This window comes from Macaca fascicularis, chromosome 4 (assembly GCF_037993035.2).
Source record: "Macaca fascicularis isolate 582-1 chromosome 4, T2T-MFA8v1.1".
NCBI lineage: Eukaryota > Metazoa > Chordata > Mammalia > Primates > Cercopithecidae > Macaca > Macaca fascicularis.
Genome location: NC_088378.1, coordinates 110035609 through 110062036, shown reverse-complemented (window position 1 = coordinate 110062036; position 26428 = coordinate 110035609). Strand labels below are relative to the sequence as shown.

At 33.7% G+C, this 26428-nt stretch overlaps 1 protein-coding gene and 1 pseudogene across 1 annotated transcript in view; one reads left to right on the top strand and one right to left on the bottom strand.

Moving 5' to 3' along the window:
- The window catches only part of LOC135970466 (protein eyes shut homolog), a 118896-nt gene that overhangs the window by 28781 nt on the left and 63687 nt on the right, over positions 1 to 26428 (bottom strand). The gene's annotated exons all lie outside the window — the stretch shown is intronic.
- Positions 5001 to 6716, top strand: LOC135970372 (single-stranded DNA-binding protein 2 pseudogene; annotated as a pseudogene).

The window sequence follows — 26428 nt, the reverse complement described above, 5'->3', positions numbered from 1 at the left end:
GGAAAAGGACAAGTATCAATAAATATTTGATGATAAAAATGATGATGATAATGATGTTCATTTAAATCTTATTTATCCTTATACTTTCCTACATCTTTTATGAAAAGAATGGGAGCAATTGACAATTAAATGAAGTCTTCTCTCCTAGACTTCGTTACCACAGGAATGTGGCCAGATGTTACAGGACTTCACAGTTTATTGTAAAAGTCATAAAAACAATTACTATGTCATTATAAAAAACTTTTAAAGAAGACATTCAAAATATCCTTCACAAAATTGCTAAGACAAGCAAAAACAATATTCTGATTCATATTAGTTACTCATTGTTTTCAGATCACTCTGAATGAGTCAAGAAAGCTATGTGAAATAAGGCACGTGTTTAATTAGGCAACTATGTTGAGAGCTTTGGAAAGTGAGAAGTTGTTCAAGGTGAAGATATACAGAATATATCTAAGTACAAACAGGCATATGAGGATTGATTAAAAATGAAAGATATTAGACAATAGAAGTAACAGTTTATAGATGACTTCTGTTCTAATGAATAGATAATTACTTATTACTTGAGGACCCTGTGTATTAACTCTGATTAACATGTTAAAATATTGTCAAAACTTATGAACTTCACATATTCATATGAATGTACATGGCTATAATTTATCAACTAACATAAATATTAATACAATCAGGAAATTTTACTTCAAACAAATGATTCTAACCCTTGCTAATATAATGCAGAAAATAGCTCATTATTTAAAGTACTGTTTAGTTCCTAGGTTCTGTTATGATTAAAATAAACACTGCATGATTCTATCTGTATGAGGTATCTAGTCATCAAACGTATAGACACAGAATAGAATGGTGGTTTCTAGAGGGTGGGAGTGGGAGAAAATGGGTAGTTGTTCAATGGGCATAGCATTTCATTTATGCAAGATGAATAATTTCTACAGATAAGTTATTAACTATAGTACCTATAGTTACCAATATATTATTGTTTACTTTAGAATATTAGGATAGGTTGCATGTTAAATGTTCTTACCACAAACACACACACACACACACACACACACACACAAAGAATACTAGAAAATTTTAGAAGGTGATGAATATGTTTATTATCTTGATTTTGGTGATAGTATCATGGATATATACATATGTCAAAATTAGTCGAGATGCATATATTAAATATGTGTAGCGTTTTTGGATATCAATTGTATGTCACAAAGCTACAAATGAAGTCTTATTAACCACATATGTTATAATGATTTCTATCTCATAGGGCTAATTTGAGGATTAAATGTGTCTACTTTTAATCCTCAGTAAAAAGTTACTGCAATCAAAGTATTTCAAAGGACACTATTTAGGGACAATTGCTCTAAGCTTGTCTAAATCAGTGCCTCAAATATTCTTATGTGCATCATTGAGCTCCAACAGTAGACCCTGCCACATTCCCCATTCCAACTCATAAGAATGAGAATTGAGATCATTAGGATTAATTTTATGGCTTATTACATATAAACATTGATGCATATAACTCTATTTCTGAGTATGCATACCTTATTTGTTGTACTTGAATACCACAATATCATTTCAGTTATATGTACATCACAATCTTTACATGGTAAAGTATTTCAGTAGGACTACACTGAATAAGATTAAAAATCAGCTTGCCATCAAAACGATTCTTTAAATGAATAATGATTTCATGAAAATATTTGGTTTTAGGTAACCTGTGTGTAGCTAGGAAAACATTTTAATTATGCTTAAAATGTGAATTTTAGGACAATTTTGCTTGACATAAAGAAAGCTAATAATCAGTGCGATGTACCGGCATGACTAGTGTAAAAATATTGAAATGTTCTGTAACTAACCATTGGGTGTTGCTGTTGCTCACCCTTCTTAGCAGCCCCAACATTTCTTCTGCAACTATCCAGACTGTATGAGCCATCAAGTGAGGCATAGAAACATGAGGTTATACATAGGTCAAAACAATCATTACATAATTTTATTATTACCTCTGAAGATAAATATAACAATAAAAATGTTTCTCATATCAGTGAGCTCATGTTTAAATTTTTTGAATCAAAGTAGCTTGCATTTTTTTGTATTTTATAACAATTAGAAAAGAAATAATCTTTAATTGCCATTATTTGTTAAAATTATACTTCTACCTAAGGAAAATACATCATAAGCACTGAAATCTTTCTTTTATAATCAAAAAAATGTAACATTGAATGGCCTAAAATTATGTGATTAGAAGATGACAAATGGAATCACTTTTACAGAATCCTGGGGCTTTGAACAAAATTTGGGACATTTTACAATGTATGTTTCTCTTATTTCTGACAACTCTACCAAGTAACCGGAGATCAACGAAAAACTCTAATTTTAATTCTTCATTTGAATGGGTTCCAAACCAGGGCCTTGATGAAATTTAAGGATTTTGTTTATCCCCTCCAGGTTAGGCACAGACACATTCTGACATAAAGATTGATTTAGGTTCAATGAGTCAATCGAACACATTCAAGAAAAACCCTTTGGGAAAACAAAGCAGACCTAGCAGTCACTGAGACCAAGCTGTGAGCCAGAACACTCAGAGTGGAAAATAAATGGTCTTTATCAGAACCAAAAAGCGATCTGAAACTTATACAATTTTGGAGGTATTCTTTAATTTAAAAAAACACTCATGATTACAAATATAAAATAAGGCACAATATGTTAGAACAATCCCTTCTATGTAAAGAGGTTACACTTTAAACATATTAACTTCATAGCAAATTCATTTCTAGTCGCTATTATTTTTAACACAGAGCTGCATGAAAAATGGAAAATTTTGAAATTAATATAATTTCAACTGTTCTCCATATGGCTAATTCCATAATTTACTTAGGTAGGAGGCACACTTTAATTTTGTCAGAGAAGTAAAAATCCATGATTAAAAGTATCCAGTGACCTAGTTAATTTGAGATTTAATTTTCCAAAATTAAGAAAACATCTTATTGGAGGTGCTTGCTTTAATCCTTAAATCAATAGCATAACATTTTATTTATTCAAAGGTATAGACAATGGCTTATAAGCTGCACCTAATTCATAGCTTGATAAAAGAGTATTGTTTCTAGAGTGTGATTTTAAAAATAATAAATTTCTATAATGCTTAATTTTAAAGGCCAGTGGAAATAAAATGTTAAGTGATAATTACAGGACTTTCTATATTGTGCGTTTTGATTAAAAAACACAATTCTTAGTTGCTAATTTGATTTATGCATAAACCAACCTCTTAAGTTGATGTTAACCACAGGAAATAGATAAGACAAACTGATGGTTGTACTACTGAAAGACAGTCCAATATCAAATAATAGTGAAAATAAGTTTTGAAGTAACATCTTCTGATTTAAAATGAGTGGCCCAATGTGTGTTATGCAGAGGTCAAATAAGTTTAAAGATGTAAAGTTATAGTTTCGTACTAGTAAATGTTTAACTGGCTCCTGGAAGAAAAAAAATCAGGAAGCAAGCGCCTATTTATAACATAGTTTAATTCCCTGATGCAGTACTCCCACCTTTTTTTATTTCAATGTCCCGAAATTACGTCTACAAACTCACAAAGTTTATAAAAAATTAATATTCAGCTCTCATGAGCACTATTAGCTTTCTCCATCACACCACTGGATAGGTACTTTCCTAAGTATTAATTTGTGGTTGAGCAGAGTATTAGAGAACTAGAAACATGTGCATAATAAGGATTGGGAAAGGCAATAGAGGCTGTTGTTGAGGGAGCTGTTGAAATTATAGGAGAAAGTATGTGGTGTATGTCTGCATATGTGTGTGTAGCAGACAATTCCTCACAATGTTAACAGAATAATACAGTCACTAATTAGCATAATGTGGCTGAGAAAAAAAAAAACTTGGGGCAAGATTTTAATTACAAGATGACAATAAGATTATTTTATTATCAACACTCACTGAATCATATGTACTAGATAAGCACTGGTGGTAAAAGCATGGCACCAGACTTAGATACCAGTTGTGTCCTTATTTTACATAACAAAGATAGCCACAGGATAATATACAACCTCTTGAAGATCAAGCTATTGTTAACTGGGTTAATAGATCTGGGTTTCAACACAGAGAGTCAATTATGAGAATATTCACTGCTAAACATTTGAATCAATTGTGTATATATTATAACAAATTTAAATTTTATTCTATACAAATAGAATGAAACAACATTGAAAACTACGTGCCAAGGCTAGAGACAATGAGTGAAGTAATGTGGAAGTATTATCAGTTCAGCTGTGAATCGGTAAGGCCTAAATTAGAATGATGATGGTAGCAATAAAAATAAGTGACGTATAAAAAGACATCTCTACTTCTTTTGGGCTAATGGTCAAATGCCTCCACTTCCTCCATTTTTATTGTAAAAACATATTAAAATGTTTTCAGTTGAGTAAATAAAAGCAAACAAAAATAACCTCTCAAATCTCATAATCGTAATATTTTATGTTTTAATTTTTTCCATATGCCTCCATACATACATACATTGGCACTTTCTCAATGTAAAAAATAATTACTTAAACAATTATAACATGTCATTATTTTTTTTTTCATTTGGCGAAATGGTCTTCAGTCATACCATTTCAATTACTGCAAAATATATACATTCTTCTATGAGGAATATGTGTCATAACTGTTATGATTTATTTTATATATATACACACACTATAAATATATGGCAATGTATTCTTCCATGAAGAATATATAAAATAATCTAACTATTATCAAAATAATGGTCATTTGTTTCAACATTTCACCAATATAAATAACTAATGAAGATCTTTATACATACACATATATATAGTTTTGGGGGTAATCTCTATAGACAATTTATGCAGGGAAATATTTCTTCCATGCAAAATTTTCATGTCAAATGAGTATTTTAGCTCACTAGTGTTTACCTCACTAGCAGACAGTAACATGCATATTAAAACAGTGAAGCATAATTTTTTGCAATTTTTTTTAATGAAAGCTCTCAAATAAGCGATTTTATTCCTCTCCATGATTGCAGACATTTACAAAACCATAACATCTGAGTTCACCTTAAAAAATAACTTATATAAAGCAGTGATATACACAGCACAAAATAGTTCAGGGAGGGGGCAGGAGCAACTTGTAATAATTAAAATGTAAACGTGAAAAAAAGGATGGAATAAAAGTCCCTACTTGTTTCTACTTAAGATGTCATGTGATAATATTTTACAATGTCCTGTGGGTCAGTGTATGTATGTGTACATGTCTGTATAACATACACATATACAGTACATTCTCTTTCCCACACATATACATACACACATAATTATTTGCAGTTCAGTTTAGGGCAATTCTAATATGCCACTCCATACAGTTGTTTGAATCACGTTTGGACCCGCTTTCTTCACAAAAGAGGGGAGAGAGCAGGAAATAAAAAGGTTGGTTTGGTGTGACTGAGATTGCTTTGTTTAACCGTACACTGTGATGAATAATTTTCTTCCGTAGTAGTTCTGTGAAGGGCTGACTCACTGTGGTTTTCATGAGGAGACTTGGTAATGGATCACACGCTCATTGTCATGCTAGGGGAGTAACTCTCACTCTGAAAAGGATTTAAGAAATTTCCCCCCATTTCGCCATCATCCCTTGGAGTGCCCGGTTGATTACTCAGGCTCATATTATTGGGAGAATTCTTGGAAATACTGTCCATATCTCCTGAGCCTAAAGAGCCATTCATGTGATGTGACTCCATTCCTCCTAATCCACCCATGGGACCATCTGACTGGGTTGACAGGTGCGTGACAGTGGGAGCTGCTCTTGGCACAAGCATGTACGGCAAAGGTAAGAGTAACAGCAGCGCCGTCCCGTCCGACAGCCAGGCCCGGGAGAAGTTAGCACTCTATGTATATGAATATCTGCTCCATGTAGGAGCTCAGAAATCAGCTCAAACATTTTTATCAGAGATAAGATGGGAAAAAAACATCACATTGGGGGAACCACCAGGATTCTTACATTCTTGGTGGTGTGTATTTTGGGATCTCTACTGTGCAGCTCCAGAGAGACGTGAAACATGTGAACACTCAAGTGAAGCAAAAGCCTTCCATGATTATAGTGCTGCAGCAGCTCCCAGTCCAGTGCTAGGAAACATTCCCCCAGGAGATGGCATGCCAGTAGGTCCTGTACCACCAGGGTTCTTTCAGCCTTTTATGCCACCTCGGTACCCTGGAGGTCCAAGGCCCCCATTGAGGATACCTAATCAGGCGCTTGGAGGTGTCCCAGGAAGTCAGCCATTACTCCCCAGTGGAATGGATCCAACTCAACAACAAGGACATCCAAATATGGGTGGGCCAATGCAGAGAATGACTCCTCCAAGAGGAATGGTGCCCTTAGGACCACAGAACTATAGAGGTGCAATGAGACCCCCACTGAATGCTTTAGGTGGCCCTGGAATTCCTGGAATGAACATGGGTCCAGGTGGTGGTAGACCTTGGCCAAACCCAACAAATGCCAATTCAATACCATACTCCTCAGCATCTCCTGGGAATTATGTAGGTCCTCCAGGAGGTAGAGGGCAACCAGGAACACCCATCATGCCTAGTCCAGCAGATTCAACCAACTCTGGCGATAACATGTATACTTTAATGAATGCAGTACCTCCTGGACCTAACAGACCTAATTTTGACAATATTTTAATATAAAATCATAAAAATTTTCTATTAAAAATAGCAATATCCAGTAGTGATGACCATGCAGTCAAATGAGCACATGCTTACAATCTTGATTAGTCTACAACTTGTAAAAACTTGTCAAAATGTAGAAAATGTCATAATTTAGAGAGAAATTTAGGGAAATGCTGTAAATAATCTCTTTAAATATGATAAAAGACAAATATAACAAAAATTTCACAGATTTCTTTGAAATTTCACTTTAGAAATGTGCTTAGAAAGATGATTATTTCAGTGGTTTGAAAAAAAGTGAGAAATTGGAAAATATATAAATGTATAAACTAGAGACTCATTAATTATAGTATATCCTCATGATGAAAAGTTTGACCATTAATATAAAACTGCTGTGGAAATTTAATGAATGGCATGGGGGATTTCCAGAATACACTGTTACTAAATAAGAATTCATGCAATCAAATCCTATGAACTGCATAAAACTAATAATAAATCCATCTTTAACATGTTACAGCACTATACAATTGTTATTGTTCACTTTTTGTGGTAGGTATTTTGTAATCGTTACTTTTTATGTTTTTCTGCAATTTCCATTTTTCTATCTTGCACATGTATTGTTTTTAATGAGAAAATTATATTTTAATGTGTTAGACTCTAGATGCTTAAAAAGCACTTAATGATATTTGACATCTCTTCATAATAAAAATCTTCAATAAGCTAGGCATAGAAGAAACACACTTCAGCAAAATAAAGGCCATATATGACAAAGCCATAATTAACAACATATGAAAGGGGGGAAAATTGAAATCCTTTCCCCTAAGAACTGAAACAAGATGACGATGTCCACTTTCACCACTCCTATTCAAAATAGTACTGACAGTTCTAGTCAGAGCAATTTGATAAGAGAAAGAAATTAAAAGTATCAAAATGAAAAAAGAGTAAATCAAATTGTCATATATATATATATATAGACATTGAAGGAGGAGAGTGAGGGATAAGAAATTATGCAATGAGAACAATATACACTATTCAAATGATGACTACACTAAAAGTAAGACTTCACCACTATGCAATATATGCAATAATAGAACTGCACTTATATCCCCTAAATTTATATGAACTTTTTAAAAAGAAAAAAACAATGAATATTTTTGTGTCCTTTATATATAACCAATTTCTTTTAAAAGAATCACACTGATTCTTACAGTAATGTTACTATTTCTGCTTCTTTTGTTCAAATATATTAATGTATTATTGCTTAGTCTTTTATTTTTAGTGTTCCTGTGCCATTTAGTTTTATATGTGTTTCATAAATATAGCATAGTTTGGGATTTGGCTCTTAATCTGTTCCAATAGACTTTGACTTTTAGAGAGCAATTTAAAGACATTTATGCATGTTTGGGATTTATTATGTCTGGCCCTGCATCTGACAGAATTTCTTTAATTTTTTAAAACAATTTATCTCTTTCACTCCCCTCTCCTCCACATTCTTTCTCTTTCTCCCTTTTGCTCTCTCATTTTTATTTTTTCTGTTCAATTCTTTCACTAATGTGGGCACTCCTTGAAGGCAAGGACTTTATTTTTGTGTCAAACACATGTACAAAACACTGTAATTTCTGAATGAATAAATAATTCTATAGCTTAAAATTCAAATAGCTAATTGTCAATTCTGTCACACAGAATTATCTTATACTTTACTTAAATTCACAAGAAATGACTGAATATTGATATAATTTAAATTATATTTTTAGAAACATAAAAATCAAATACAGAACTTTATATGAAGCACTGTTGTTTCATTTTATCCATCCATATATCACTTAAATTTTTGTCTGCAACTCATGTCATTTTCCAAAAATATTACTTTACCTTGTACTATTTCAGAAATATGGAAATAATTAAATTTTCACCCATAATACTAGTGATCTTTTTTATTTAGTAATCTATTTACTTGTATCAATAACTGCACTAAGACTTAACCTAGCAGGGTTTTTTTTTTACTATAACATTCAAACTGAAGTATTCCATTTCTTGTTTAGGCTGGTAGTGTTTTTAACATATTTCATGGGTTTTATTTTGCAGGAAAGAAAGCCTCTGAGCTAATGTGTCCTCTGAGACCATAAATCTGAGAATACCTTTTTGTGGCTTTCTCAGAATATGACAGTTTGGATCCTGTCTTTTTGACACCGTGAGTTAAGTGATTCCCACATCACTGTTAAATCAATTGTTGAAAAAGAGGAGAAAACATAAAGACATGGTGTTTTTAACTCTTCTGAAATGGTTCCAGTCAAAAGAAATTCTGAGTAAGCTGAAGCTGATGATATAATAGGTTCCCCTATCTTATCCGATTTCTTATTGAAATAAAATTAAATTGATGAGCCCAAAGATTGAGAACTGACTTATCAGATCAAGAAAATAAGATATAGTTTGCCAAACTTAATGCTGATGTGCAATGCTTTTTACATTAATTCCTAGTGTCTGAAGACCCAGGGCCAGAAGTTTATAAGGCTAGCATTTCAAGTGGTATCTGGTTCTCTATATATTATTTTGCCTAAGGATGCTGGTTAAATGAGAGTAAAACAGTATACACAGCATTTGCAGGCTTGCCGATCTGATTGAAATTTCTGTCATTAAATATTTTCATTTGGAAATTAAATGTTTTGTTAGACTAAATTATATGTAACAATATGGCTATAATATAGTGAGTCTTCCTCTCTTTCTGTTTCTCTACACACACACACACACACACACACACACACACACACACAGAGCTGTTATTTGATAATGTATATCAAATTACTGCTTATGTGATTTTATTTTATTAAATAAATGCTATCAGAATTGGTAGATGTTATCTTTCCATAATTTTCCTGTGGATTAATTAAAAATAAACTTCCTGGGGATTTGTAGAACTGAAATTCATTCACTTTGTTTCCTTATGCTCCACTTACAACATTTTTGTTTAATGCTTGACTTGGTTAGTGTTGACTCAATACCTATGATGCATTTTTTTTGCATTTTAAAATGAACCCTAAGCGACTAGGAGGAGCTGCAGCTCCATGGTAAATTGTAATCTGTACTGAGAGTTCAATATTAAGAAACAGTTTAGAAAAATATGTGACATATAGAATTTAAGGTGCAGGCTTAATTTTACCTACTTCTCAACTCTTACCAATTATATATTCTATTCATAACACAAATTCTGTCATTATTCTTGATGATTAATATCTTGTAATTAAAAACATTTTGCTATACTTTTGAGATCTGCCCTTATTTCTGCTGCATTGATCCAATGCATTCATATTGAATTAATTTTTGCTTGAGCAGTTCACTATAAATACAATGAAAATCCATTACTTCATTTTGAAAAGCTAGATTGGATACATAAATTTCATTAGTCATTAGATAATTATCAATTCCACAGGTAATTTTTATAGATCCAACCAGATACATAATAATTTTTATTAAAAATTTACTATAACAAAAATACCCCAAATTTCATTACATGGTCTTTCAGATTTTGTGTACTGTGACTCTAATACATTTTACTTCTGTATAGCAGTGTTCTTTTACAGTACAAATTTACAGGGAAAATAAACTTATCATTAAAAAGTTGCTGGCAGTAAGACACTGGTTCAAAATAGTTTTTAACATATAGAGTTGTATTTAATATGTTTAAAAGCTTAGACTATGAAGCAAGTTTTCCCTTTTTTTCTCCTAATATATAATGTCTTAGTCTTTTTGTACTTCTATAACGATATACTTAAGCCTAGTTGATTTTTACATAAAGTAAATTTATTTCTCCCAATTCTGGAGGCTATAAAGCCCAAGATCAAGGTGCTGACAGGTTTGGTGCCTGGTAAATGCTGCTCTCTGTTTTCAAGATGATGCCTTGTTGCTGCATCCTAGAGAGGGGAAGAACCCTGTGTTCTCACATAATGGAAGGGATGGAAGGGCAAATAGAAAGGGCCTACCTTCCAGCCCTTTCATAAGGCACTAATTCATTCATGAGGGCAGAGCCCTCATGATTTAATCACTTTCCCCCAAATCACCACAATGGAGATTAAGTTTTAACACATGAATTTTGGGGGACATTCAGACTATAGCATATGCATATGGACATATGTGTACATGGAAGATCATTCTAAGTAGGGCACTTTAATTTTACTCACGTGATGTGTAACGCTATATAGTTGTTATGAGCTCAAATATGGAGTCAAGTAAACCTGATTAAGAACTCGGCTTTTGCTACTTATTAGTTCATGTGACCTTAATTTCGCTACAACAAATCCGTAAAGCAGTCGTAATATCTACTTTACATATTATTGCTATAAGACTAATTGTCATGATGTTTAAAATGGTCACACACTGTTATTATTATCTAGGAATGGGATAAGATAATTGGTGTCCCAACTTGGAACTTGTGCAATAAAATTTACCCATAAAAAGTGAAATAATAAAAATGTAACTTGTGGTCTATGATTTCTGAGTGTTCTGCAATTCTAACAGAGGATTATATGAAAATTAACAATAAAAGATAGGATTTGAGAATTTCTTCTTCTTTACATTTGAATTAATGGGTTGATTCCCAGCTAACAGGCCAAGTGATGGGAGGAGAACATTTTAGATTCCTTCATATCCACGTTTTCAATTTCCAAGGGAAAGATGGCACAGGACTTCCAAACTAATGGATAGCCCTTAAATGTATGATTAGTTTGTTGTGGATAACACAGAACCCTCATTGTTCTTTGAGAATTAAAGGTAAATCCATAGGGTATAGAATCATAAAGCCACTGGTATCAAATATTTTACTATAAGAAAAAAAGAATGTAGATGGTAACAAGTGTTAACTGATTGCTTAAATGATTTGTTTTATAATTGACCTTACCCCATTAAATATGATCTTTATCACTATAATTTAGAACTGTGCTGTCCAATACTACAATTGTTCAGCACACACATACTTAAATTTAATTAAAAGTAAATTGAATTTAAAATTCAGTTATTTAGTCAGACTAACCATTTGAACTGCTCAATAGACAAAGAACTACACAGCACGCAGCAGAATATACCCATCATAACAGAAAGTTGTATTAGACAGCATTGATCAAGACCACTGTTCTTCAACCTTTATTTTTTTCTTATTGCTCCTGTACATAGCCTTTTTAAATATTTTTTTCTAATCACTTCTCATCATCAAATTTTATAGCCAAATATATATATGTTTTATGTACCTGTGTCTAATACATAAAAATAATAAGGTCCAAGAAACTCTTGAGAATGCATGATGTAGACCTATAGAAAGAGAAAAGAATCAGTCCATAGATCAACACCATGAAGGGCAGAACAACATTTAATCATCTGTTAATGTTCAAAACATCTATAAACCACTTATTAAATTTTACCTTCCTAAATATGCAAATAAATGTAATTACAATAAATATGTGGAGGTAAATTTAAAATAATATTTAACTCTATTACTGTATTACTTTATTAATATGCAAGTGAAATTACCATGAAATATTTTTCATGCCAAATGTAAAATAACAAGATTAGATCTGTGTTATCTTTCTACCATCTTCTTGTGAGTATCTCCGGTACCAGGAAATGTGGTTGATACTGGGAAGGCTAAAGGAAATAGAATAGTTCTTGGCCAACAAATTTTAAAAGACTGGTGTAAAGATAAGGTAAGTATCTAGATTTCCCAATTCCAAATCCAGAACTTTTTCTACTAAATTATATTGTTTTGATACATCAACTGGAAGTGATGTGCTGGGTCCAGTTAACACCAACTCTCAAGGGCCAACTGTAAAATATTAAAAGGTTTTGGGAGACAATTGGTACTATCACATTGGTAGTTTAATATCAGCTATAGTTAAAATATATGCTCCTTGGACGTGAGAAAGAAAACTATGAATCAGGGGTTTTAATTTGCCTTCAATAAATGATTGTTAATCATTTGCGAACACATCACTGTCAAACACCTTTAACAAAAGAACAAGATTAACTTCTCAGACCCAATTATCCTAATTCCACAGCCTTTATTAAAACCCTGGAAATCAAGCAAGTGATGGAAATGTCAATAAGCCCAATTTCTTCATAAATTCCAGGAATAGATGGCTTCATCTATTAGAAAACCTACTGAAAACTCACCTTAAGTGAGATTGTAATGATGTTTGGTACCAAGTATCATCCGTGTTTGCTCTATCTATTACTGTCTATCAGTAAAACTAACATACAGGGCATTAATGCTAACAGTATTGGTTTTACAATTAACACTGAACTAAACTTCATGAAGATAAACAAATTTGTGAGGAGCACATAATTTACATAAAGTCTGGAACAACTTTTCACGGTTTCGGCCAGCAACATGACAGAAAACTAAAAGACATTGATCTGGCATGCCATTATATGTTTTTTTCTGCTAAACCAATTTTCCAATAAGGTTACTGCTGATAATACTGGTTGATATGGTTTGTCTGTGAGTCCCCACCCAAATCTCATCTTGAATTGTACTCCCATTAATTCCCACGTGTTGTGGGAGGTACCAGTAGAGTGGGGCACAGCTGAAAAGATACCCAAAAATGTGGAAGCGACTTTGGAACTGGCTTTCAGGCAGAGGTTGGAACAATTTGGAGAGCTCAGAAGAAGACAGAAAAGTGTGGGAAAGTTTGGAACCTTCTAGAGACTTGCTGATTGGCTTTGACAAAAATGGTGATAGCGATATGAACGTTAAGGTCCAGGCTGAGGTGGTCTCAGATGGAGATGAGGAACTTGTTGGCAACTGGAGCAAAGGTGACTCTTGTTACATTTTAGCAAAGAGACTGGTGGTATTTTGCCCCTGCCCTAGATATTTGTGGAACTTTGAACTTGAGAGAGATGATTAAGGGTATCTGATGGAAGCAATTTCTAAGCAGTGAAACATTCAAGCAGTGACTTGGGTGCTCTTAAAAGCACTCTGTTTTAAAAGGGAAAGAGAGCATAAAAGTTCAGAAAATTTGCAGCGTGCTGATGCAGAGAGAAAACCCCATTTTTTGAGGAGAAATTCAAGCTGGCTGCAAAAAATTTGCATAAGTAACAAGGAGCAGAATGTTAGTTCCCAAGACAATGGAGAAATTATCTCCAGGGCATGTCATAGGTCTCGTGGCCACCCCTCTCATCACAGGCCCGGAATCCTAGAAGGAAAAAATGGTTTCATGGGCTGGGCCCAGGGTCCCCATGCTGTGTGAAACCTAGGGACTTGGTGTCATTTGTTCCATCTGGTCCAGCAGATATATGGAAATGCCTGGATGCCCAGGGAAAAGCTTGTTGCAGTGATGGGGCCCTCATGGAGAACCTCTGCTAAGGTAGTGTAGAAGGGAAATGTGGCGTGGGAGCCCCCACACAGAGTCCCTACAGGGACACCACCTAGTAGAGCTGTCAGAAGAGGGCCACTGTCCTCCAGACCCCAGAATGTTGGATCCACTGACAGCTTGCACAGTGCACCTGGAAAAGCCTCAGACACTCAATGCCAGCCTGTGAAAGCAGCCAGGAGGTGGGCTATACCCTGCAAAGCCACAGCGGCAGAGCTGCCCAAGACAAAGGGAACGTATCTCTTGCATCTGCATGACCTGGATGTGAGACATGGAGTCAAAGGAGATCACTTTGGAATTTTAGAATTTTACTGCCCCATTGGATTTTGGACTTGCATGGACCTTGTAACTCCTTTGTTTTGGTCAATTTATCCCATTTGGAACAGCTGTCTTTACCCAATGCCTGTAACCCCATTGTATCTAGGAAGTAACTAGTTTCCTTTGGATTTTACAGACTCATAGGCAGAAGGGACTTGCCTTGTTTCAGATAGACTTTGGACTATGGACTATGAGTTAATGCTGAAATGAGTTAAGACTTTGGGAGACCGTTGGGAAGGCATGATTGATTTTGAAATGTGAGGACAAGGGCCTGGGGTGGAATGATATGATTTGGCTGTGTGTCCCCACCCAAATATCATCTTGAATTGTATTCCCATAATTCCCATGTGTTGTGGGAGGGACCAGTGGGAGATCATTGGATCATGGGGATGGTTTCTGCCATACTATTCTTGTGGCAGTGAATAAATCTCACAAGATTTGATGGTTTTCTCAGGGGTTTCTGCTTTTGCATCTTTCTCATTTTCTCTTGCTGTTGCCATGTAAGAGGTACCTTTCACCTCCCACAATGATTCTGAGGCCTTCCCAACCATGTGGAACTGTAAGTCCAATTAAACCTCTTTTTCTTCCCAGTCTCTGGTATGTCTTTATCAGCAGCATGAAAACGGACTAATACACTGGTGTTAATTGGTCTCTCCATATTAAGTGAATATTCTAGATTAGTATAAAGTAATTTTGTATATATCATCTTTGTTTCTTAAATTTCTTTTTTCTCTAAATAGCCTTTCTCACCCAGCACTATGATAAATGAGTGAGACTAAAACCATGTAATTTAGAGTTTTATGCTGTTTTTTTTTTTTTTTTTAGTAGAAGCATAGATTCAGTGCTTGATACCCAATAATGAATTATTTCTCAAAATAATTTCCAAATATACCAATCATGAGATATTGCTGCCAGAAACATTTTCCTGGTGATATTATATTTTAAAGATTTTCTGAGCAACTAAATCTGTCTTTTATCCACGGGTAACATCTTTCTTCAATATTTAAATTTTTGTAGACCCTTCTTTCAACTACTGGTTCTAAATGAAGTATAAGGCTTCTTGGTTTTCTCCTGATGATACCAAGCTTTTTGAAACCCTCTTCAGGGGAAGCTGATATTTATTTTGTTTGGACAAACTCAAATTAACAGTGGAAATAGATGAGTAGAGTTCCTGTTCTAACTTTGGACTTTTATACTAACGTAATCATTTAACATTATTTTCACTTTGGAAAACAATGCATTCAAATATATTTCCTTCTCCCAACGTTATTTCATGGTAATTTCAAAAACCATTGTTTTGGGGGTGATGTTCAGATCAAAGTTTCAGCCTCTTCCATCTCAATTAATTTTTAGATGACTGATATTATAGCCATCTACTCACTAGTTATTACACACAGACACATACCCTATGCAACTCAGCATTGTAAATTGTTCTTTATAAAACACCTAATCAAATAAATCGATCATCTTACAGAGGCAGTTCCTGTAAATCTACTTCCTTGCACAGTCTTTCAATAGTTCTCTGTTTATCTAAAGTAAAGTAGATTTTAGATGTGTCGTGGCTCACAACTATAATCCCAGCACTTTGCAAGGCAGAGGCTGGAGGATTGCCTGAGCCCATGAGTTGGAGACCAGCCTGGGCAATATAGTAAGACCTGGTCCCTACACAAAAAATTAAAAATTAAATGATTATGGTGGTATGCACTTGTGGTTCCAGCTACTCAGGAAGCTGAGGTGGGAGGATCGTTTGAGCCTGGGAGGCAGAGATTGTAATGAGCCAACATAATACCACTACACTCCTTCCTGAGTGACAGAGAAAGCTCTTATCTCAAAAAAAATTTAAAAAAATTAAAAATTAAAAAAAAATATATAATTAGAATCCATTCTTGGCTTCTCCCCTTTGTGTTTCCTAAACATGCTAAGTTTCCTTGATTCTAATATACACATCTTGGTCTCAGAATCTTTCTTCATCCTCCATGGTGCATAAAATAATGGTGAATCCTATCATTTATAGCACATTACATTTGTTGAAATACAATTGATTTTATTCAAGCTTCTTCCAGCAACAAAAAAATCTGTTTCTTGTTGTCATTTTAGCCTACTCCTAGGCCTTTTTTCTCTCCCTGTTTCACTCTGTTCACTCCTAACTTCTTCAGGAATTTCTTGACTCCACATCCTGTCTATACAGGTAACTCACGAAAATTCATTTGAAGTCATTTCTTTCTTCTACTCGTCAGATCTTCTTTTTGATGACTTACTTGATATTCCATATTCTTTTACTACTTTTAAGTTTAAAATTAAGTTTTTCTCCATCACTCCTTCTAAGCAACATCTAATTCTCCTGACTCAAAAAGTAAACTTCCCTCTTCCTTTTCTAAACTTTCCTCCCTATGTAAATTATCCAGGCTTAAAACTGTAGAGGTAAGTTCAATTTCTACTACTTTTATAAGTCTGCTGCTTTAGCTAACTTTTTTCCTTTCTGTTTTCACTGGCATAGGTCCAGACCAGGCCTTCATTTATATTTAAAATAATATAAGAAACTCTTCTTTTGTTTTCTTCAACTTAACATATGTTTCCAAATTTTTCAAATCAATCATCTTACAGAGGCAGTTCCTGTAAATCAACTTCCTTGCTCAGAGACTTTCAATAGTTCTCTGTTTATCCAAAGTAAGGTAGAATCCACATTTCTTATTTCTGATTAATACTGGAAAAATAAGTCAAAACTTGTCCTACCAATAATGGGTTTTGTGGAAGGAAAACATAAAACAAAGTAATTATGTCAAGCCTTTCATTAAAACATTACAATGTGAAAGAACAGCTTTAAAATGTGTATTCTGCAGGGAGATAACAGATTGGTGAAGGTCAATCATAGTTGAGGTTATTCCTAGAATTGAATACTGTTCATGTTATCAGGAGTAATGGGAAACTGAGGCTCTATTAGTTACAGAATAGAAATAAGAGGCAGCCAGATCGAGGTTGTACTTTAGTAGCTTTTGGTTATAAAATTTGAGTTTAGCAAGAGGGGTGGAGAAAAACAAATGGGGTCTAAATTATTTCAAGGATTAGAAGAAAAAATTTAGTTTTATTGGGGCTGTTATTTGAAATCATAGTTGATATAGGATAGACAATATAATATTATTCTCAAAAGACATGCAAAGGCATTTCTTAGCTTTACTTTCAGCTATCTGTTATATATTCTCAAAGCAATTGTTAATTAACATTTCAGTGAGAAGAATTTTCCCAATATAAAATCTCATTGATTTTAATATTAAGGTAAATACATTGTATTAAGAATTGCTTGATGTGGTAATGCAGTGAATTTAGGGGAAGTAGTTCAGTATATATATGCAACTATTATGAAATAAATTATTGTTTTTTATTAGTTTACTCAAAAAGTTAAATAAGGCCACATAATTAATCATTGCATGTGTTCACTTGACTGGACTTCAGGGTGTTTAAATGTCTGGTTAACAACTATTTCTGGGTGTGTATGTGAAGGTGTTTCCGGGTGAGATTAACTCCCAAATCCATAAACTGAGTAAAGCATATTATCCTCCCCAATGTTAATGCACATCATCCAATATATTGAAGGCCTGAACCAAACAAAAAGGCAAAGATAATTCTACCTGCCTGTCTGAAAGCTGGAACATTGATTTTCTCCTGCCTTGAGACTTGGACTTGGATTGCAACTTATGCCATTGGCTGTCCTGGTCTAGGCTTCTCATCCTCGTCTAGGCTTCTCATCCTCTGTAATTGCATGAGATAATTCCTTGCAATACAAAATTCCCATCTCTCTCTCTCTGTATAAATATATGTATATGTGTGTATATATATATATATTTGTGTGTGTGTGTATCCTATTGGTTCTGTTTCTCGGAAGAACCCTTTCAAATACAGATTAAATGTTAATGCCAATCAAAAATGAATTTATTTACAACAATCTTAGTAAATATAGTTACTATACTTAAATGACTATAATGGCAAGCAAATATTCACTTAAGTAGTTAATATTAATTGTTTTATATCTCATATTCTCATCTTTATCTTTTCAGCAGCACAGTTTAGAAAAGTCTGAGTAATCTATGAATTCTTACATGCTATATCCAATTTTCCTAAAATATGTCTTGTAAGTCCATCTCCATTTCCCTGGCAACTGCCTGAGCTCACCATTTCACTACAACCCAACAGTGTTTTAAAAAGACTCATCAGGTCAACAATATCCTTTTTGGATTTACATTAACCCCTACCACATCTATTCATTTCCTAAAACAAACAAACAAAAAACATACTTTTTTTTTGCCTAATAAATTCCAATTATTTTCCCTTTTCCCAAGGGAAAAATAAATCTTTATCACAGACAAGGCTCTTTGATTCTTGTTTACCTTCCTACCCTCACTGTGAACAATTTGGAGAGTGGAACACTAATCATATCTATCAATGTTGATTGGAAAAGTCACGCTTGAAATATCATGGGTGCTTCTTTCCTACCTTCTCCAATTGTGAGAATGTATTTTCCTTTGAATCTGAATATGTATGCCTTTCTGTTTTTGAATATTTTTCTAATACAGTTGTACAGTTTATCTATAAATATGTTTTCATAGCTAACACATTGGATCTACTTATTTATTTTTAAGATTCTGAGATCATTAGAATCCTCTGTCTACTGCCCTAATTCCTGAACAAATGCTGATCGCCTTCTCTTTAACATATGTGGAAAAAAATGATTTTGATTATGACAGCTTTCAATAGATAATTGAGTGAATGGTTCATGTAACTTTCCCTCTTTCCTCCAAATTTTGTCTTTTATTTTTTCAGTCTTTAAGAATAATCTTCTTTTATAATTTCTAATAACAAGATTATGCTTTAATCATTTAAAAACCAAATGTTTATATATATTTCAGTAGTTCCTCTTGAAATGCAGAGTAGGTAAACAACAATCACGCAGAAATTTGAAAAATGCATATGAGTTAAAACTGCTTTGATAGTAAAGCTAGTGAAAAGCAAGAGGCATTTCTGGGGAAGTTTTCTGTTAACTGCAATGCTAGGGCATTGAATAGAGAGATTGATAATGACAGGGTGATGTTTTCAAACAATCAACTGACACTGGAGACAAAATTATGACATATAGTTTGTTTCCAATGATAATGGGAGGGGCAGTATAGCAGATCAGGTGGATGAGCTGAAGGATAAATGTCTTAGTTGTACTGAACAAGAGAATGCAGCTGGTGTAAATAGCATGGTCTGAGTAATAATAGTGCACAGAACAAGTGTAGGAAAGAATGATAAATTTAGAGATTGTCACCATGGATCAGAATATGACTCCATCTAGTGTTAAATTCTTCCTATGGCAATAACCAATATTTAATGTTCCAAAGGAAGATGAAAACTCACAGACTGTGCCTAGGCAATTTATTCAACGTTATTTATCAGATGAGAAATTTCTATATCAGTCCCATATGAAATCGTTGAACAACTTGAATTATGCAGTTTGAATATCCTAATATTTTTCTGCTGGCAGAACTGTACATCATATTGATGAGCATAAAGGTAGTGAAGCTTTTAAAATAATCCCTGAATAATCCCTCCACACTATTCTATTCTCGTTTACCATCAAAATACAATGGTTATTCACAGCTAGTGCAATATATATACCATTTGAATGCATTTTGATATCAAGCGTGGGTCACAATACATTTAAAAACATGTTAAAGAGAAAATGCTTCAGTATTCATGTAGCCAATACAATACTAGCCCGCTTTACAGAATGTTCATGTTTACTTACTTTATGTTTCTACATTTTAAATTTTTTAATTAATATAATTTTTAAAATCTCTGAGATTCTTAGAAATATCCAGTTGGTTATATAACACAATTCTACTAAAATAAATAAAAGTAGATTTTATTAGAACTATAGTCAGAGGTAATGGAGTGGAAAAAAGTTGATATTTGAAGCTAGAAATGTCTTGGGCTTTAGTCTTTCTGTTGTCACATTTTAGATGAAAAATATTTGGGGAGTCACTTATCCTTCAGTAGATTTCTATTTCTGCATATTTAAGCAGATTTAACAGCTAAAACACCATCAGTTTATTAGCTCACAGTTTTATATATTAGAAATATAAGTGGGCTTGACTGTTTTTCTCCTAAGTGTCTTACCAGACTAAAATTAGTTGTTGACCAGACAGATCTTGTCTGGAGGCTCTGGGGAGGAATTTGTTATGAGCTCATTCAAGTGGTAGGTAGAATACAGTTCCTTACATGTAGATTGAACATGCATATTTCCTTGCTGGGTGTTAATCACAGGTTACTCTTTGTTGCTAGAGGCAACCTGTATGCCTTCTCATGTACTGCTCCCCATCTTTAATACCATCAAACAAAGACTTCCCCCTATGTTTACCATCTGGACAAAATTTTTTGCTAAAAAAAAAAAGGTATGTGATTAGATTAGACCCAGCCAGAGGAGCCTCTTTTTTATATAACAATTTAATGTAATCATGGGAGTTATATCTCATCACATTAGTAGGTTTCACTCACACTCACAGGGAGAAGACTACACAAAGGCAATATTTATGGGAAGTCATTCCTACAATTTTGCTTATTACAGGAGCCAATTTTTTTATCTGAAAAAACTGAGATTAATTATATCTTCCATGAACAGTTGTTGGCAGTAGTAGAAGAGTTAATGTTTAGAATCACTTGCCACATCATAAACAGTGAAATTACTAATTGTTCTGATAAACATTTGACCCTCATGGATGCATATTTTATTTATAAACAAGAGTATATGTTAGAACATTCTTTCTATATTAACTCTAAATCTATCTCCTTATAATTTCCCCTAGACTTTGAAGTCAAGCAGATAATATGTAATCTCTCATCCGTGTTTATTCACTCTGTGGCACTGGTCCAGCACTTGTAGAAACTCCATTTAATGTAAGGCACTCAGTTCTCGGGATCAGTGAACCAAAATACATGCCCCCCGTAATCTCAGAGGGTCCTCCTTAGAAGAAGTAACTTGAAATGAGATATTGTAGAAGTTAATTAGGTGAATGGGGAAAGAATGAGCCTTTCAGAAATAAGCATAGGGATATTAGAAAGAGAAATAATACAGCAGGAGAAAATAAAAACAGCTAGAAGACTGGAAATTATTAGAAAAGTGTATAGTATTAGATAGGAAAAGTAGGCAGAACTTGTTACAGGTAGATGAGAGAGAGAGGGGGAGGATGCAGAAAGAGAGAGAGAGAGAGAAGACAGTATTGAAAGCCGCTAAAGTTTTTTAAGCATGAAGGTAACATAATAGACATTAATTGTGAGAAGGCAATTATTCTATTTACTATGCAGATGAAGGCAAATTAGTTCAAAAGTAATTAAGAAGACTAATCAGATAGAATATTAGACTAGTTTTGTGATGATAGAGATAGACATGATTTATTTTGAAATAGCTAGATGACAACCAACATAACTTTATCGTAAATGTAATATAGTAGGGAAGAATCAATGGATATTAGGGATTTCTTTAAGATACCTACTTGGCCTATGTTGATAATTTGTGTATCATTAATTGTTTTAAGTTTAAAACCCAGCAGTTAAAACTTGTGTACATTGTGGGGGTTTGGCAGTATTTAAAAGGAGATGTCAATTAGTCTGTTTAACAAGGTCTGGCATTTAGAGTGGAGCAGAAACTTGAGAAAATAACATGGAAGCGACTGCACATAGATGAAATGGAGCTGCCACCATTCGTGGAGAACGTGGAGTCTCTGACTCAGAAGTCACCAAAGAGAGTTCAGAGTTCTGAACATCAAGCCAGAAAGAATTACTTCCTATGACTTGAGGCAATAGAGTTTTCCTTGATGACATTTGGACTTGTTGAAGGCCAGTGGCTCCTTTGTTCATGTTTCTTTCTTTCTTTCTTTTTTTTTTTTTTAATAAGGACATTCATGCCTATCCCACCATAAAATGTCAGAAGAAAATAACTTATGTTCTAACATCAAAGGTTCACACATGGAGAGAAATTTTGCCAGAGCTTCATTCATACCTGATTTAGATGACTTAGGTAATACTTTGGACTTATTGATTTGATGTTATTTAGATAAATTGTAGACTTACAGTTGGTGTTAAAATGGATTAAACTTCAGCCTAAATGTCCATGAATAATAAACTGGATAAAGAAAACAGAGTACGTATACACCGTGGAATACTAGGCAGCCATAAAAAGAGAATGAGATCATGTCCTTTTCTGGGACATGGATAGAAGTGGAGGTCATTAACCTTAGAAACCTAACACAGAAACAGAAAACCAATTTTGCACGTTTTTATTTGTAAGTGGGAGCTAAATGATGAGAACACATGGACACATACAGGGGAACGATACACACTGTGGCTTTCCAGAGGGTGGAAGGTGGGAGAAGGGAGAGGATCAGGAAAAACAACTAATGACTACTAGGCTTAATACCGGGGTGATCTGTACAAGAAACCCCCATGAATAAGTTTACAGGTGTAACAAACCTGCAAATTTACCCCTGAACATAAAATAAAAGTTTAAAAAAAGATTTGTGGATTGTTGGGGTAAAGTACATTTATATTGCTTGTGGAAAGATCCTGATTTTTGGGTAGCCACAAGGTAGACAGTAGTGGGTCGAATAGTATCCTCCAAAACTTGTCCATCAAGAACCTGTGATTGTTCATTTTCACAGTTTCATGCTGTGATTGTTAGTACTGAGAGTCAACTTGATTGATTGAAGGATGTAAGCTATTGATCCTGGGTGTGTCTATGAGGGTGTTAGCAGAGGAGGTTAACATTTGAGTCAGTGTGCTGGGAAAGGCAGACCACTCTTAATCTGGGAGGGTACCATCTAATCAGCTGCCAGTTTGGCCAGGAAATACAGCGGGCAGAAAAATGTAAAAAAGCTAGACTGTCTTAGCCTCCCAACCTACATCTTTCTCAGATGCTGGATGTTTCCTGCCCTCAAACATCAGACTCCGGGTTCTTCAGCTTTGGGACTCGGACTGGCTTCCTTGCTCCTCAGCTTGCAGATGGCCTATTGTGGGACCTTGTGATCTTGTGAGTTAATACTACTTAATAAACTCTCTTTTACATACATATGACTAATACACATGTCTACCATAAACCCGTGAATGTAAACTTATTTGAAAATTGAATGTTTGTAGATGTAATAAAGTTAAGATGAGGTTATACTGAAATAAGATCACTCATAAGTCCATTGACTGATGTCTTTATAAGAAGATGGGTGAAGACATGGATACACAGATACAGAGAGAAATGGCAAGTGTACATGGAAGCAACAATTAAAGTAACATGTGCAAACCAAGGAACACCAAGGTTTGCTGGCACCCACCAGAAGCGAGGAGAGAGTCATGGAACAGAGTCTTCTCTAGACCCTTCAGAGGGAGCATAGTCCTTCTGAAACCTTGTTTTTACACTTGTACCTACCAGAATGGTAAGAAAACACATTTCCATTGTTTTAAATTGCCCAGTTTCTGGTACATTGTTACAACAGCCTTAGGACACTAACCCAGAAAATACAGGAAAAGATAAGGCAGACCTATAGTGATAAATGAGAAGTTTTTTTTTTTTTTCTTGCCTTTTCTTCACACTACGAAATTAGAAAGACCCAAGGTATTGTATGATCAATGTGTAGAGTTCAGTTGAATAAATATAGATGTCTCTTCTAAAGATCCTTTCATATAAATAACAATGTATTATAAGTTTTAAAACTTACGTAGAAATAAAACTTATGACAATGATAGCACAAAAATGGGAGAGAAGAAAAAGAAGTATACTCTTGTAAAGTCCTTATCTTATGTGACGTGTGTACTAATGACAGTACATTGTGTAACTGTGTCGTTTATTTGACATAAATATCAAATATTTGCAGTATGCTAAACAAAAGGGAAGGTGGAAAGTCTATGTGCCATTAGATAATTTTGTGTCCAGGGCTTTCTTTTTCCATGCAGAATACCAGGTTTCCAAACTTCACAGCTGACTATCAGAAGCTTTTGTTATAATTTTTTGTTCAAATTTGCCTCAACCAATTGAGATTATTTTGCAAGTACAAACTTTAATAATTACTACCAGGATTAATTTGGGTCTTTTGAAAAGAGAGGACAATTAAGCAAGAAAAATGCTAAGGGTTCAAACTTATCTCATTGGAGAGGTAAAGCAGCTTGGTATTGGTAAAGCTTTTGTTAATAAAAAGTAGAAAGCGTATCTTAAAATTTAAAAAATTATTGACTCCTTTGAAAGATAAATTTTTTGTTATTACTATATTAAATGCCTAAAATTTTTAAATGAATTGATGAAATGCCTCACTTGTGCTAGAATAGAACCCCCATGAAGTAAGATGGAACTTTGAATAGAGAATGATTGTTTATGAATACATTTTTAATTTTCAAATAAAACAAACTTATACCAATTAAGTTTCCATGGTTTATCTATTAAAATTCTGGAAATTTATGGTAATGTTTCTACTGTTATTGCTGATGTCTGAGACTAGTTGTGGATGTTATGCCTTGTGTTCCAGTGAATCCAATATTTAATATTGAGAAACAATTTCGTATATCAGGTGGCTGTGTCATATTGTTAGAAGTTTTCAAGTATGGGTTAGATGAAACTTGGCAAAATTTTCTAGACTTTATTTGAGAATTAAATGGATCATTCATTTAGTTGAGTGTTAATGTATACTCCAAGTCCAAGCAATACTGGCAACGTAAGTTTTAATAATATAATTTTATATTTTACAGATACCTAAAAAACTTTTTCATTCACTGGTTCCAGTTTAATTTTCATAAAATATCATTTGAAAAATCAGTAATGTAAAATCAAAATTTTATAGAAAATATACTTAAATAAAAGAAACATATAGGAATTTTAACAAGAGAAACAAATATGAGAGTTTACTAATTGCAAACTCTATGGAAAATGTGTTTCTACATACTTTACACTATTAAGAATCACATTTTGAAAACTCTTTATCTGCTAGTATAAATTTAAGCTCTTAAAATTTAAGTGTTTTTGTTTTAGCAAATGTGATAATTCATTCTTACTTATAGTAGTTATTGGAAGGCTACATAACAGTCGTGTTCTATTTTTGGACTTCTTAATACTTCCATTTTGGGATATGAAATCCCATTTTGCTTAAAATGATTAAGTTGGCAATGGGAAAAATAAAAATTCTGGTGAGTTAATCTATAATGCAGAAAAGATTGGAGTATCTGAGTAATAAGAGAATTACAGAAAGCTTCCCATAATCTCTTTCACATAACTTAGAAAATGTATTTCTCTTTTACTCACCTTCATTTTTTTTTTATACCTGATACCCTGTTTCTTTTTAAGATACAGGTTTCTGTTGGGTATCATACTGTTTCTGGAGGAAAACAATTAATATGTTGTGAAGTGATAGTCTGAAGATAATGAATCCTTTTGGCCTATTTTTCCTTTAAAAGGTATTTTCATTTAGACTTTTGTGTTGACAGTTTTTTAAATATCATTACTTTAAAAGGTGTCACTATTATCTTCTGGTTTGCATAGTTTCTGACAAAAGTCAGCTGTTTTTATTATATTTTTATTATATTTTCATACTTTCTGTCTGCCTTCAAGATTATCTATGGTTTGCATCAGTTTTACTATTTGTATTTAGCACTCTCTCTCTCTCCCAACCCCCACCGTGTTTGTGTGTCTGTGTCTGTGTCTTTATGTATGTGTGTGTGTGTTGTACTCATCGTGCTTGAGGTTCTCTGAGCTTTGTGGATTGATGTATGTTTTTTGCTGTTTTTGGAGAAATCTTGGCCTTTATCTTTTCAAAATTTCTTCTTCCTTGTTTTCTCTCTATTTTTGCTCTGGAACTCCATTCATATTTATGACTGACTATTTTATATCTTTTCATGGCTCTTCAGTGTTCAGTTTTCTTTTTCTCTAGTTTTTTCTTATTTTTCACTTTTATTCCAAAATAATTTTCCATCTCTGATACTGTCATTTTGTATTGAGTATACTATTTTTACAACGGTTTTGTATTAGTTTTAGAACAGTTTGGGGGTTTACAGAAA